The following is a 16,915-nucleotide window of genomic DNA, read 5'->3' as shown; positions in this document are numbered from 1 at the left end:
TTTTATAAATATGAATGAGTTTATTATTTATTAGCCTCGGATAATAATTCTATATTAGCTTCTCTCGAAGACTAACAAGACTTCCTAATTGAATTATCCCTAAAACAATTAAGAGATTAAGCACACCCGAATATGGCTACAAGTAGTTCATTCCTATCCCTAGGTAGAATCTATAAAGTGAGGGTTAACGCCTCAAGTTCTTGTTAATTAATCTTTTCCAACCCCGAATTATTTTTTCCAAAATTAATCCGAAGTGAATGGGCGAGTCCAAGGGTTAGCTAATCCCTTTGGAAATATTTAAGAACAAGAATAATCAAAGAAACAACACCTCGCTTCATAATAAATAAAAATCATTCAATACATAAGCACAACAAGGTATTTAATCCATACTTTAAATCTGAATATTTCCATAAACAAGATTCAAGTGTTGGAAATAAATACTACACACTTAGATATACAATACAAAGCAAGGAAATGAAGAAATGAGCATAAAGGAGTAAGAAATTCTCAACCAAAAGCTTTAAATCTTCAAGACCCAAGTGTGTGTGCAAGAACCCTAGCTTCCAAAACTTGTTCTCTCTAGTGTATGGACTGAAAATAAGCCAAAGATTTTTCAAGATATGATTAGATTACCTACAAATGAGCTAGGTCGTGTATTAAATGGTTTGGGGTCAAAATCGTGAAATTCCAGAACTGCCCAGTTTTTTCGCCCAGTTTCTTCTTCGCGTCCGCGAACAATACTTCGCGTTCGCGAAGGTTTGATATCTGCTTCTTTCACGTTCGCGATATCTCCTTCGTGTTCGCGAAGGTTTGTCTCCTGCTTCATCGCATTCGCGATTATACCTTTGCGTTCGCGAAGGTTGGCTTCCTCCTTCTTCGCGTTCGCGTAGAGCATCTCGTGTTCGCGAAGGCTTGTTGTCCTAATGCTTCGCATTCGCATCTAACCCTTCGCGTTCACGAAGGGTAATTCACTGGGCAGATTTCCTTTGTCCATTTTAGCTTCTTTTTGACTCGTTTTTACTTGGTTTCTTCACCATCACTTCTAAATCACTTGATACATGAAATATGCCAATAAACCTCAATAAATGCCTTAGTTTCTCAACAAAATCATACAAAAGCCTAAGTATCAAGAAGAGATAAGTGGGTAAAATGCCAACTTATCAGGCACATTAGCCGCTTCTGCGGCGTCACATCTGTGACATAACCTTCGCTTCTGCGGAATCAGCTGAGGACTCGACCCTCGCACCTACGGAAAACATATCCGCTTCTGCGACATCGCAGGTGCGAGCCACCATCTGCGAAATACCTCGCTCCTGCGCTCCATCACATCGCACCTGCGCATCCGCATATGCACCCAAATCTCCGCTTCTGCAGTCATCCTCACCCAGCACTCACCTTGCTTCTGCAATGCCTCTGTCGCTTCTGCGGCCATCGCACCTGCACAAACCAGCCGCAGGTGCGATCACACTAGAACCAACAGCTTAGCAAAAGTTCAAAAATCCAATGAAATGATCCGAATCTCGTCCGAAACTCACCCGTGCCCCTCGGGACCCCGTCCGAACATGCCAACAAGTTCTATAGCACAATACGGACCTACTCGAGGCCTGAAAACACACATAACAACATCAAAACAACGGATCACACCTCAAATCGAAATCTATGAACTTTGAACTTTTCAACTTCAATAACTCGTGCCGAAACATAGCAAATCAACCCGGAATGAACTCAAATTTTGCACACAAGTACCAAATGATAAAATGAAGCTATTCCAATTCCCAAAATCACAATCCGAATCCGATATCAAAAAGTCCACTCCCGGTCAAACTTTTCAAAAATCCAACTTTCGCCATTTGAAGCCAAATTCCACTACGAACCTCCAAATCACAATCCAGACACGCTTCTAAGTCCAAAATTACCCAACGGACCCACCGGAACCATCAAAACTCTGTTTTGGGTTCAAATTCACAAAAAGTCAAACTTGGTCAACTCTCCCAAATTAAAGCTTTAACAATGAAATCCATTCTTTCAATTCGATTCCGAATAACCTGAAAACCAAAACCGACGATTCACATAAGTCATAATACATCATATAGAGCTACTCATGCCCGTAAACTACCGAGGAAAGTGCAAATGCTCAAAACGACCGGTTGGGTCGTTACATTCTCCCCCACTTAAACATACGTTCGTCCTCGAACATGTCCAAAGTTGTTCTCAAAGCCATCAAAACTCCGTATAACCTTCCCATGCACATACCCGGGGGTGATCCCACGTCACCCTATCCCATACAGGTCCGATAACACAACATAACTGAAATTTCTCAATTCAACCTAGCCCACAAGCCTTAGAATCTAATTTCCAACATCCGAAATTTCTTATAAGATCTGAATCTCGCAACCTACACCCTGTATAAGTGTGAACAAGCTGTACCAAGCCTCAACCATAACCCAACATACAATCGCATGATATATCGCTTAACACAAATACTCGTAGCAATGATTTCTAATCACAGTAGCTGCTCAAACCAACCCAATGTCGATAATAAACCTCATATCAAACAAGACTCCATTCTAAAACCTTCGTACACTACCGATGATGAAAGAAACATGCAGAAACTCGTAACCATTCATCAGATCCACCAGTCATGGAGCTCCCTCTCCTTCGACAAGAACTATAGCAAATTTCTAAGCCGACTTCTGATATTATCCTTCCAACCATGCTGTAATGGCCTCATCTCATCTCATCCAACTCAACCGATAGTATCCATTCTAGGTCCAACGGCCTCATCTCATCCAACTCAACCACTCTACTGACATGACACACCCATACAATCTAAAGCCATAACCCATGCAATCCGTGCACCAATAAGCAACATTCCAAATGTACTCAATCATGAAAAAAAATGATTCAGACGAGAGAACTGTCCCGCAAGCTCAACAAGTACCACCACAATGCAATGCTAAGAACCTATCACACACCGTAGAACCAAAACACACGAATCTAACACAAGGGATCATATCCAACATAACTCTACTGCAATGCATGACCCCATACAAACACTGATCCATATGAAATACCTCAGCCACCATGCTCAAAATCAATAACCATGCGCAATCCGATATCAAGTACTCAAAGTGCATTACCATAACCATGGAGAAGCAGATGACACAATGCCATACAAATCCCGAAAGAACATATCCCATACGCCATCAACCATGTAATACCCATTTACTCATCTTGCTTAAATTTCGCTATAAAGCCCAAATAGAACTGCACTAGGTGTGCTTATAGCCAACGAATCACAACTCCTCGTAGCATAGAAGAGTAACTCACAGATCCTTTCAGAACACAAATAAGCTCAACAACAACCGAATGGCACATCCCTCAACAACAGCAGTATGGAGCCAACCAATCCAGCTCGGTGTAGAATACACATCCTAATTGGGCCTACCAATGGACCCCCAAATCAACTTCGGGCACCCACAAATAGATAAATAACCCTCCGAAAGTCCACAATGACTGAATCATAACACACACTATCATCTGGCTAGCTTCGGCCATGACGTTATAGTCCACAACCATAAAACAATCTGCTCTTGAGAACTCCCAGTTTCCAAATCCATAGAACACACGAATCACCATATTTGATCCCAACTCCACCACCAGAATGTCTAATACATCTCCCATACACGATCATCCCACAAGGAATACTTCTAAAATTCTTCCATGCCACATAGCAAAATTTGAATATCAACAATCGATCAACCAAGAGAGTACCGTAGTACCAGTGAAGTATCCGTAAATCAAAACACATTGGCCCCTCTTAAATGTATACTCTCATCAAGCCATACCGATTAGTAATATCATTTACCTAGTCATCTGAAACCGTCCATGCTGTCTACGAATTTTATGACCTTCCCTTCAAAACTGAACTGTGATCTCGCTCACATAAATCTCAATCCCACGCAACACACCGCATATACCATGCCATCATATAAAAAATACGAGAACTTCATAGTCCACCACGAGTCACAAGCAACTACACACTCAATTAGCCAAGGACCTTCCATTTGATTTCATCCAGGAGAAATTCACTATACACCACATGCTCCTCAAGCCAGCAGGAAATATACTCCTCGAACCGTGGTAAAAACCATTGAGAACTATTCGAAGTCTATTTGCACATAACCAAGTTATCAGAACCGAATATCTCTAACTCAACCCAGCCACGCAGGTCGCCAAAACCCAAGAGCATAGCCATGAATACCCAAAGAACCGATTACATCCATTACTGTGCTGATCAAACCTACTACCATGCTGTCCTATTTCTCTAAGTCCCTTCCAAATGGCCTTCAAATTGATACTTCTCCTTGCTGGAACAACACGATCCTTAACCAAAATTCACCACACAAGAGACCCTAGTATAAAACCACAATGCCCTAAGGCCCATAAGCCACTGACTTCCCTCTTAAGCACCCCAAAGCACCACAACCAAGTCACCCACTATGAAGAAACCTTATGTGAACCTAAAACAGTTTCCTTAACCTTCTTGATGCTGAAATGCATAATCCACAATAGTATAAAAATGCCACAAGTCTCGACATCATCCAATGTAGCTCTCAGTTTCTAGCCATGTGCAAAGCTTAAGAATTCCAAATCGCTACATATAAATCTTGAATCCATTAGAACCATTCTCAAGAGTCATCCACTCTACTCAAATCTCAATAAAACCGACCAAACGGACCGAACGACCTGTGCCCCATTAGCACACCAACACCCAAGGGAGTAACCCACACTCCTAAGCAACCGAGTAATTCCTACTCCATGCACACTACATCCTTCACGACTAACCACTCAATCATTCCATGACTCCCACATACCCATTGAGTGTAATACAACCCGTATCCAGAAATTTCCTTACTCGAGTCATCCTTAATCTCAACCCCTGCAGTCATAACTGATTCACCAGTATACCTCAAACCGAACCCAATACAACGCATAACCGTGCAATCAACTCGTCGATAGCAGAATCCCCCATTAGGCTCAGAGCCATCGAATAAAACATATGATTACTTACAATAACCATACCCCATTACTACCATAATACCACAGTGAGATTCCACTAAATCCTTCATCCGCTCATGCAACACAAACCATCTAGTACCTCAAATCATCTGCAAATTTCGCGTTCATCCTCGTGATGGTTAAGCCAACTTCCATAAGCGATCCAAACTCAAATTGAAACATATATCATTCACTGATAAAAGAGAACTCTCTACAAAACATCATAGGGATCATACAACCTCAGGACACCTCACAGGAGACAACCCACCTGCTTTGCCTCAAACTGACATCTCCCTATACCCTTCCACAGTCACGACTACTACGAAATCACTATATCTTCTCGATTCAGAACTCATCAACAAGACATGAGAATCTACTTTACTCCACAACTAAACAACATGAGAGATCCCTCAACACACCCATAACTCGAGACCATATGCCAAATCAAGACAGAAATCAAACACCCAATAGTCCTTGCTACATCTCAAGTAAACTCTTCTCGTCACATTCGTACAATCTGAACACATCTCGTAGTCACATCATACTCACCACATAGTCATCCAATCACAAATTCCACTAATGGGGACACCAACGGACCTATAAGTCCCAAAAGCACGTGCTCACACAATCGAAATCTCTATGCTCGAGTTACCGTAAAAACCCAGCCTCAAGTCCTCCACACTGGCCCATCATCAGCACACCAAAATCACATCTCGCACCTCAACCATGGAATCACAAGCCGCTGGCGCACAGCCGATACCGAGCGTTCACATGCGCATATGAATGCGTGGAAGCAATTAAAAGAGTTACGCTTCAAGCTGAATCAATGCCGCACAATAAGGAAAGAAAGCTGAGAAGTATATCCTAAATGTCCTGTAGCCTCTCGAAGATAGGTATGGACGCCATCATACCGATTCACAAGACTCTACTAGACACTTGCTCATGACTTGTAGAACCTATGAACCTAGAGCTCTGATACCAACTTGTCACGACCCAAATTCTAACTAGTCGTGATGGCACCTAACCCAACCCGTTAGGTATGCCAATTAACAACTGTCCAATTCCAATGATATTAGCAATACAATTAAACGAAAGTAATTTACTGAATCTTATACATTTCTCAAGGACTGGTAGTGCAAATCATGAGCTTCTAAGAATAGAATTAACAAAGCTGAAATTAAATAAATACATCATCTGTTTGAAAAGTACATAAAAAGAGTTTTATAGATCTAAGGCTACCATGAACAAGAGGCAACTACAACCGAGACGCAGGTACATCTTCAATCCAACTTCCATCGATCACAGCAACATCAACAGCCAACATCTGCACGCAAGGTGCAGAAGTGTACTATGAGTACAACCGACCCCATGTACTCAGTAAGTAACAAACCCAACCCTATGCTCAATGCTCAGCACACTCAATCACTTAGAACTGTACAATACCTGCTGCGGCGTGCAGCCCGATCCACATATGACCATAAGGCCCATTGCGGCGTGCAACCCGATCCACATATATATAGTCGACTGCGCTCACTAGGGGTGTGTAGACTCTAGAGGGGATCCTTTAGCCCAAGCGCTATATCGCTGCGGCGTGCAGCCCGATCCCATAAGATGTAATCAATATGACATGCTGCGGCGTGCAACCCGATCTCAAAATATGTAATCAATATAACATGCTACGGCGTGCAACCCAATCCCAAAATATGTAATCAATATAACATGCTGCAGCGTGTAGCCCGATCCCAAAATATGTAATCAATATAACATGATGTGGCGTGCAGCTCGATCCCAAAATATGTAATCAATATAACATGTTGTCGTGCAGTCCGATCCAAAAATATCACTCTCACTCAGGCCCTCGGCCTCACTCAGTCATCAATCTCTCCGGTCGCACTCACGGGCTCACAATGTCATGAAACTAGCCCAACAACAATGATATGATGTATCAATAAATAATAACTGAGACTGAGATATGGTTTGAATCCATGGATATGACCGAGTACGAAATATCAATGGAATCAGTGAGATGACAGTAAGAAACGACCACCATGGGTCCAAACAGTATCGGCATAATGCCTAAACATGATATCTAGCATGATTGACAGCTTAACTACTTTATCACATAGTGGAAACACAACTATCTACAAAGTAGGACCACTATACAATGCCATAGAAGCAACAGAGTCCCAATTCACATGGTGCACGCCCACACGTCCGTCACCTAGCATGTGCGTCACCTCAATATCGATCACATAACATGCATTACGGGGTTTCATACCCTCAACACTAAGTTTAGAAGAGTTACTTACCTCGAACAAGCCAATACCAATGCCGAGTAAGCCAAGCAATTATTAAAATATGCCATCACGCGCGTGGCGACCCCTGAACGGCTCAAAACTAGCCAAAAGCAACTCAAATACATCAAATAAAGCCCAAGGAAACAATTCCAAATGATAAAGATCGAATCCTTAATCAAAACCCAAAACCAGCCAAAATTCACACCCAGGCCCGTGCCTCGTAACCCAACAAAAATCATAAAATACAACAACCCATTCAATTACGAGTCCAACCATACTGGTTTCATAAAACACCGACACAATTCGATGTTCAAAACTCAAAAATTCATATTATGAAACTTTAGGCCAAAACCCCCAATTTCTCCTTAAAAATTCATCAACCAATTGCCAAAAATGAAGTTAGATTCATGGAATAAGATCCAAACTAAGTGTAGAACACTTACCCCAATCCTTGTGATGAAAATTTCTCCAAATTCACTTCAATCCGAGTCCCACATCTCAAAATATGAAGCAAGAACCAAAACCTCGATTTATAGCTTCTGCCAGCATTTTGCACCTGTGGTACATTAGCCGCTTCTGCAATATAACCTCTGCTTTTGTAGAATCAGCTGAGGACTCGATCCTCGCACCTACAGAAAACATATCCGCTTCTGCGACATCGCATGTGCGAGCCACCACCCGCACCTGTGAAATACCTCGCTCCTGCGCTCCATCACCTCGCACCTGCGTATCCGCATATGCGCCCAAATCTCCGCTTCTGCGGTCTTTCTCATCCAGCACTCACCTCACCTCTGCGATGCCTCTGTCACTTCTGCGGCCATCGCACCTTCACAAACCAGCTGCAAGTGCAATCACACCAGAACCAGCAGCTTAGCAAAAGTTCAGAAATGCAATGAAATGATCCGAATCTCGTCCGAATCTAACCCGAGCCCCTCGGGACACCGTCCGAGCATTCCAACAAGTTCCATAACACAATACAGACCTACTCAAGGCCTAAACACACACATAACAACATCAAAATAATGGATTATACCTCAAATCGAAATCTATGAACTTTGAACTTTTCAACTTCAATAATGTGCCGAAACATAGCAAATCAACCCGGAATGAACCCAAATTTCGCACACAAGTCCCAAATGACAAAACGAAGCTATTTCAATTCCCAGAATCACAATCTGAATTCGATATAAAAAAGTCCACTCCTGGTCAAACTTTCCAAAAATCCAACTTCCGCCATTTCAAGCCAAATTCCTCTACGGACCTCTAAATCACAATCCGGATGCGCTCCTAAGTCCAAAATCACACAACGGACCTACCAGAACCATCAAAACCTCGTTCCAGGTTTAAATTTACAAAAATTCAAAGTTGGTCAACTCTCCCAATTTAAAGCTTCAACAATGAAATCCATTCTTCCAATTCGATTCCGAATAACCTGAAAATTAAAACCGATGATTCACATAAGTCATAATACATCATACGGAGCTACTCATGCTCGTAAACTACTGAGCGAAGTATAAATGCTCAAAACGACCGGTTAGGTCGTTACATGCATGAAGGACATCACCATATTCATCTCTCAACACAAAACCAAAAGAACTCTTTCCCGGATTTCCCCTTGATGCCCCATATGTATTAACTTTCACTCAGCCTTGTGTAGGAAATTCCCATAAGACTTTGGTCACCTTTAATCTTGGGGTATATTGCTCCAACATTAGCAGTAGGTCAGGCCTTTTATGTGGTACATTCAGCAATCCTGGCTTTCTAAATTTCACCAACGTTCGGATAGTAGATGATACCTGATAAATTAATTGACTAATCGTTATTGCATCTCCATGTTTGTATGCATTACTTCTCTTCCATAATTCCCATACAATGATAGAAGGCAATGCTTGGAAGACATGTTGTAACCTTGGGATTACTGCCAATGTCCAGCACTTCACCACTGTGTGATGTAGTGTTAATCCCTCCATGGATGTACCTGCGTGTGTTAAGAAATATGACCATACCTTTCTAGCTGCAATGGATGTAAAGAACAGGTGGTTCAGTGTCTCCTCATCTGGTTCAGTGCAACACCAACATTCTGATGGCATGAAGCATCCTAATCTCCTCATAAAATCATCCAGTGGTAGTTTTGCCCTCCATACTTTCCACATAAAAAAGGAAACCTTGAAAGGTCATCCCTTTACCCACATTATCTTGTATGAATTCATAGGTTCCTTCCTCCTCCTTAAGTAATTCCAAGCAGATTTGACAGAGAAATCACCTCTTGTTTCTAACATCCAATATGACTTATCAAGTACATCATGCACTACTGGAGGTTTTATATTATCTGTAATGTGCAGTGCAAATTTCTCAGGCAATATCTCCATTATTTTCTCCTCATTCCATTCTCCATCGTCAACCACATCATATACATTATGTATTGATTCATCACACACAAACTGTGGAGGTGTTATGAAGTATAAAGCACCCAACCCCATCCAGTTCTCAAACCAAAAGATGGCAGATCCCATTATTGGTTGCCATAAGATTTGATGTTCGATTAGGTCCCCACATTCCAACATTTTCCTCCATATAAGTGAACCATGCTTCCAAGGAACTATTATGGAATTCAGGTTTTTGCAGTACTTTTGGCTCATAAAGAAACTCCATAAACTAGGTTTTGTCCTAAAGTTCTACCATGGTTTATAGAAAAGTGCTTTCAAGACATCATGTAGGGATCTAAATCCAACTCCTCCTTTATCACAAGGTAAACACAGTGAGTCCCAAGAATCCCACTGCTTGCTTTTACACCCAATAGTGCTTTTCCAAAAGAACTGGGCAAACATTTTATGCAGCTTATTGATGACATATGAAGGAGGATTTACTGCTAATAGGAGATGTATAGGCATACTCTGGAGAACATGAGAGATCAAGACAGATCTGCCCCCTATTGAAAGCAGTTTCCCTTTCCAGGATTGTAGTTTGTTCAGAACTTTGTTTAGAAGCCCTAGATAGTGATCCAACCTTCTCCTATAGTAAAAGATAGGACAACCAAGGTATGTGAAAGGAAAATCCTATCTGCCAATCCCAGTAAGTGTTTGTACTTTATTGATCACTTTAGTGCTCGTTGAATGGTGCATATATATGACTGATTTGGTTTTGTTCACTAACTGTCCATATGCCAATTCATATGTATGTAAGACTTCCATCACCAACTGTAAAGATGTTGCGTCAGAGGAGGATAAGATAATAGTGTCGTCTACATATGATAAGTGATTAATTTTAGGACTTCATTTAGGCAATCCAAAACCACAAAAATACAGATTCAAGTGGAGATCATTGAGGCCCCTAGTAAAAGCTTCCGTCGCTATAATAAAGAGTGATTGTGAAAAAGGGTCACCTTGTTTCACACCCCTTGTTGATTTGAAGAAGCCAAATGGTTGGCCACTGATGAGGACCGAATACCAATTGTTTGAAACAATTCCAAACACCAATCCAATCAATCTTTCACAAAATTCCATCTTCCTTAGCACCCTCGTTAAGAACAACCATGACAATCTATCGTAAGCTTTTGACATATCCAATTTAATCACTACATTAGGTCCAACTTTGGTTCTTAATCCAATGTCCGTGATTATCTCTTGGGTTAAGAGAACATTTTCGACAATACTCATTTCCTTCACAAATCCAGATTGTTCATCTGAAATAAGGTTAGGTAACATGCCAACCAATCTCTCATGGATCACCCTTGAGAACACTTTGTTGATAAAATTGCTAAGGCTTGTCGGCCTCATATCAGAAAATGTAGTCACCTCATTTTTCTTAGGTAGTAGCACCAAATTTGTATGAGTAACAAATTTTGGTAAATCTTGCCCATTGAAGAAGGCTCGTACCATATCAAATACATCGTCACCTATTATTCCCCAACAAGATTGGAAAAAACATCATGTGAAACCATCTGGACCTCCTGCGCTATCCCCATTTAGACCAAAGGCTGCTTGTTTTACTTCATCTCTCGTAGGTTGTGCCATTAGTTCTTGATTCTGCACCTCCCCAACCATGTTTGGAACATGGTCAATAATATGAAAAGAGTTTGGAATAGATTCCTCATGGAATTGAGCTTTAAAAAAGTTGACTGCCTCTTCAGCCATGTCCTCATTGTTTTCAATCCAATGTCCATCATTGTTTTGTATCCTCTTCAACTGCAATCTCTTTCTTCTCCCATTTACCTGTGCATGAAATTTTTTTGTATTTCTGTCTCCATCGTTAAACCATGCCATGCCTGCATTTTGTTTCCAAAAATCTTCCTCTAGTGCTAAATATCAAATCAACTCTGCTTGCACTTTATGTAATCTTTCCCTATTCTGCTGTGTGGGGTTCAGTTGAAATTGGGCTTCATGTACCATCACCACTTCCTCCAGACTTGAAATCCTTTGAAAGATGTCTCCATATATTTCTCTACTCCAAATACTCAAAGCCTTCTTCAACTTCTTTAGTTTGTGAATGAAAAGTATGAATGAACTTGTACAAAAATCAGCTTGCCAACTCTCCTTGGCTATATCTTTAAAAGATTCATGTTTTATCCAAAGATTAAGAAACCTGAATGATTTCTTAACTGGAGCAGCTTCAAGGTCACATTTTATCAACAAAGGGTTGTGATCGGATCCTAGTTTAGATAGGTGAGTAACCTCCAAAGCTGGGAACATTTGTTGGAATTCTAAGTTGGCACAACAATGATCCAAATGCTTGAAGATACAGTCTTCTTCAGCTCACCCATTCCACCAAGTGTAGATACTCCTTTTGAACCCCAAATCAGACAAGTTACATATATTGATGCAATGCCTAAAGTCCTCTACCTCATTTAATGATACTAGCAATCCCCCAAACTTTTCTTCTTCATCCCAAATGACATTAAAGTCACCTCCAACTAGCCAAGATATCGTCATGTGGGCCGTTGCATATAAATTATCCCTGTAACACCCCAGAAAATTTTGAAGTACTTAAGCGCTGTTAAAAAAATTGATGCGCGCTAATTATATTATTTTATGTCCAGACGAGGACTATTAATATGATGAATATCAATTGGATATGATAATAAGTGTACGAGGCATATTATAAGTGATGTGGGGTCTAAGGAGAGCCCTAAGTCCAAGTCAAGTTAGAAATTTCATGATAGACTAAAGTTCCAAACGAGTACGCACAAGACCAAACTTTGGACGAGCGTATCTACATATATATAAGGAGTTATGTGATGGATGACCTATAAAATTAAAGGTCTTCGAGTCTAGTTTCTAATGCTTCAAACCATTTGTCATTTAGACACTTCTACAAGAATGTGATTCTGCGGTCAGATGTGCGACCGCAGAATCATTATGAGATCGCAAAAGTCATTATGCGATCGCAAAAGTGGTTATGCGACCGCAAAATGGTCGTAGACCTGACCAGTGCAACCTAGTTCTGGGCACCGATTTTGTGGTCCATTGTGCCACTCGCATACCAATTGTGCGGTCCATTGTGCGATCGCATACCTGATTTTGGAGGGTCGATTTTTCGATTTTCATAACCCAACCCCATTTAGATAAATAGGATTTGGGGCTTATTTTGGGGTAATTATCAGATGATTTTAGAGAAAAGTGAGAGTGTTCTAGAGAGAGGAAGAAGATCAAATGCTTTGTTCATCAATATCTTGTCCAAGCTTGAAATCCAACAAAGAAATCTCACAAGTTCTTCATCTAAGAGGTAAGGTTCGATACCCTAGTTTTCAATTTTGAATTTGGGTAGAAGATGGTTGATTAGGAGTATGATTCTTGGGTATGAGTGTATTATTTATACATTCATGTGCCAATAAGTTTTGTGGAAAGATTGTTGAGCTTAAATAAGTAAAGATTGAGTTGTAGAATGAAGGAAATCTTGTAGAGGAACCTTGTAACCAAATTTGCACACCTAGTGTTTGATAAAATGCTCAAATGAGCTGAAACCATTAATAGCTTACTAAATTATGCTCAACTTTGTTATGTCTCAAAATAGATTGGGATTTCTAGAATTTCCGAAATGTTGTAGTAATTTAAGGAACGCTCAAAGAGAGGTATGTTGGCTAAACTACTCTCTTAGAATTGAATTCCATGATGTTCCCGTAAGTTTCAAGTATGGTTGTCTCAAGTTACTTATTCTATGTTCCGAGATGTTCCCAATAAATTCGATTGTCCTGAATAAGCAAAGTGTCGAGAATTATGTATTCAAAACGTGTTACGAATGTTCCTATCACATTATGTTGTCCTTTGGGAATGTGTTCAAGAATGATTTGTGTATTAAAATGCTATGTATTTGAGTCATGTTTCAAATGAAGGCTATGATGTTAAATTGTGTGAGAAAATCTCAATATGCTTAAGACTCTTAATTGCTCATATGTGTACCTAAAGTCTTGATTGGAAATGTCTTATTGTTGATAATCTATAAAGATAGTTAGAAGTGATATAAGTGAATTGGGGGTACAAAGTGTGGCCAACGTGCCAAGAGTGAAAGTTATACTTGTGGCCAATGGTGCCAATGAAATAAGTTGATGTGAGAAAGATTATGAAATGAGCTTTGATTCAACTATTCCGAATTGACTTCGAAAATAGATTTGCCTTAAAGCTTTTGTACTTAAGTCATGCCCAAATGTGGCTATCATAACTAATGCTATGTTTTGTGAGTATTTTCAATGTGTTTTGCGTCCTTACATATTTGTGAGTGGAAATTGTGTATTGCCCTTTTTGGGGGAAAAGTATTTCAAGAATAAATGGTGTGTTACTTGTTGATGATTTTAACTTGCGCATCAATTGCCAATTATTTTACTCCATTTCTTGGAAAGAAATGTATTGTGCTTAAATTGTTCATTTCTAATGAACTTAAAGTTGTGCTTTTCGGAATATTATATATGTTTATGATGATGATACATGAGAGGGAAGAAATGAAAGTGTGGAATATCAAATACGGCCACCGTGCCTTGAATAAAGAATCTTGTGAATGGCCAAAAGAGCCAAGGGAATATTGTTGTTGTTATTGGTTAAAAATACTAGTGGAGATTTATACAATGTGAAAGATGATGAGGTAAATACATTTGTACCTATGTTATTTTTGTGAATCATTCCCTTTATTTGGGATGAGATTTATGTGATAAAATCATTCCCCTTATTTGAGATGAGATTGATGTGATAAAATTATTCCCCTTATTTGGGATTAGATTGATGTGATAAAGTTATTCCCCTTAATTGGGATAAGATTGATTGATAGAAAAGAATGATGTCGATCCACACGGCATTGTGGTGAGACGGCTTAGCCGATCGGGTCGTGATAGGATACCATGCCACACACATGGTGGTGATTGTGCTGGAAATTGTAATTGTAAATTGTGATTGTAGTTGATGTCTCTAATGAGATGGCCTAGTCGATCAGGTCGTGATTGGACTACGTGCTAAAAGTACAGCGGTATTGGTATTGAGAGTGATTGTGGTTTATGTCTCTAATTAGATGGCCTAGCCGATCAGGTCATGATCGGACTCCGTGCTAAAAGTACGGTGGTATTGGTATTGTAAAAGGTGATATTGTGAACAGTGATATATCAGTGCTAAAGATCTCCCAACCAAAAATAATATTATCATCATATTTTGATTCTCATTTCACAGTGTTATCTTCATATTTTGGAAATTATTATGTTTTAACTTGGCATTTTAATATCATTGATTGTTGATTGTTGTATCCACGGTTTTTCCTTTCTTACATTGGCATTCTATTTTAAAAGAGGATAGTTAGCTTTACATACTAGTACTATTCTATATGTACTAATGTCCCTTTTGCCGGGAGCACTGCATCTTTAATGGATGAAGATGGTTCATCAGCGGGCAGCTTTGGTCCTCGTTAGCAATCGCTCTCTATTCAGCAGGTTTTGGTGAGCCCTACTCTATTCCGGGCCTGATGTCATTTAAGTTATACATTGTGTTTTGAGGTATAGCCGGGGCCTTGTTGCTGGCACTTCCATACTACTCTTCTGTTGTACTTAGAGGCTCCGTAGACAGATTGTGGGTGGTAGTTGATGTTAGGAATTGAACTAGAAATGTTAGTATTTGGAAAACATATTTTTCATTATATTTATAAACTTATAATATTTTGGAAGTTATGAATGAAGCTGCTAATGGAAGTGAAATGGGAGTTGTTAATGAAATCTTTTCAATGTTTTAATGGAGTACATCTTCTCTTTATTCATGGATGAGTTTGGGTAGAATAAAATCTAACAGGCTTGCTCGGCCGGGTTCACTCGGTTGAGCGCCGGTTGCGCTCCCCGAGTTTGGGGCGTGACAATCCCATAGCTCTATTCTTTCTATGGCATCACATTTCATATAAACAAGGGTGATGATCATTTCAACGTGTGTTTATGTGTGAAAGAGCTTCAATGTCAGGTGCTGCACCGTGTCATACATGATTGTAACATCATATAATTCATCTATGAAGGCCCATAACTTGTTAGATATGTTAGCAAAAGCTTGTGCCAACCCAATTTTCTTCCTATATATCTCCAGTTTACATATTTTCTGCATTGGTTCCATTAGGCCAACAATCTCAAAATGATATTTTCTATGCATTGTCACAAGCCTCTCAAAAGCTTTCTTGGCATTCACTGATCTAATATTCCAAATGAGTGCATCCATTATAAGTTATTGGGTTTAGTAAGAGTTCTTCTTGTTTGTACCAAAGTAGTAGGACCACTAGGATTGTCTTTCACCTTCTTCTTCTTTCCTTTGGCTGCTGCTTTACCTTTTTCCATCTGTCTTGGGGATATATCACCTTGTCTTGCCACATTGATAAAGTTTTGAGCTGTTGATTTTTCGTCTAGGTCCTTGCCGGTTATTTCCATATTTTTCTCCTAATCTCTTTCTTGTTGTTGAGGCACCAATGTGTTCCTGGTAGTTTTCCGAACCAAGGATGTACCACCATTTGCTCTTAGAACCGTCTGGCGATACACAGTGTTATTCACAAATGGAACAATGTTTCTACCTTTAATTGTTAGCCTTAGTTCCTCCTTACCAACTACTTGTCGATGTTTCCCAGTGTTAGAGCCTTCCAATATGTGATCATCGGAATTGGTAGTGCCTTTAGGTGCAACAGAACCTCTAGGATCTATAGCAACATCATATACTTTGCAGTAGCACCCTGATGTATAACTATAGCAGTTAATTCGACTTGTTAGGTCTAGGATTATCCAACTCATTAAGACCTACATTCTCAATGTTTATTCCTCTTCTCATTGATCATATCGACATCATCATTTGATTTAACCACTTTCTCATTCAAACTTTGCTCCTCTTCATCTAGTTTTTTCTCAGTATCCTCATCATCTTCCCATTCCATAGCATCTGGAATTTCACCTTCTTCAGAAAGTTCTTCAATCTGATCACTCCATAGTTTACCGCAGCTCAATTGTAATCTGTCAGTTTCCTGGTGTAGCTTAGCTGTAGCATTTGTATCAATTGTTTGTGAAGGGATCTCTTGACACGACTGGTTGGTAGTAACTAAGTTCCCACCAAAAGTTTTATTAACCC

The sequence above is a fragment of the Nicotiana tomentosiformis genome, chromosome 4, assembly GCF_000390325.3.
Source record: "Nicotiana tomentosiformis chromosome 4, ASM39032v3, whole genome shotgun sequence".
Classification (NCBI taxonomy): domain Eukaryota; kingdom Viridiplantae; phylum Streptophyta; class Magnoliopsida; order Solanales; family Solanaceae; genus Nicotiana; species Nicotiana tomentosiformis.
This window is presented reverse-complemented; position numbering follows the sequence as displayed.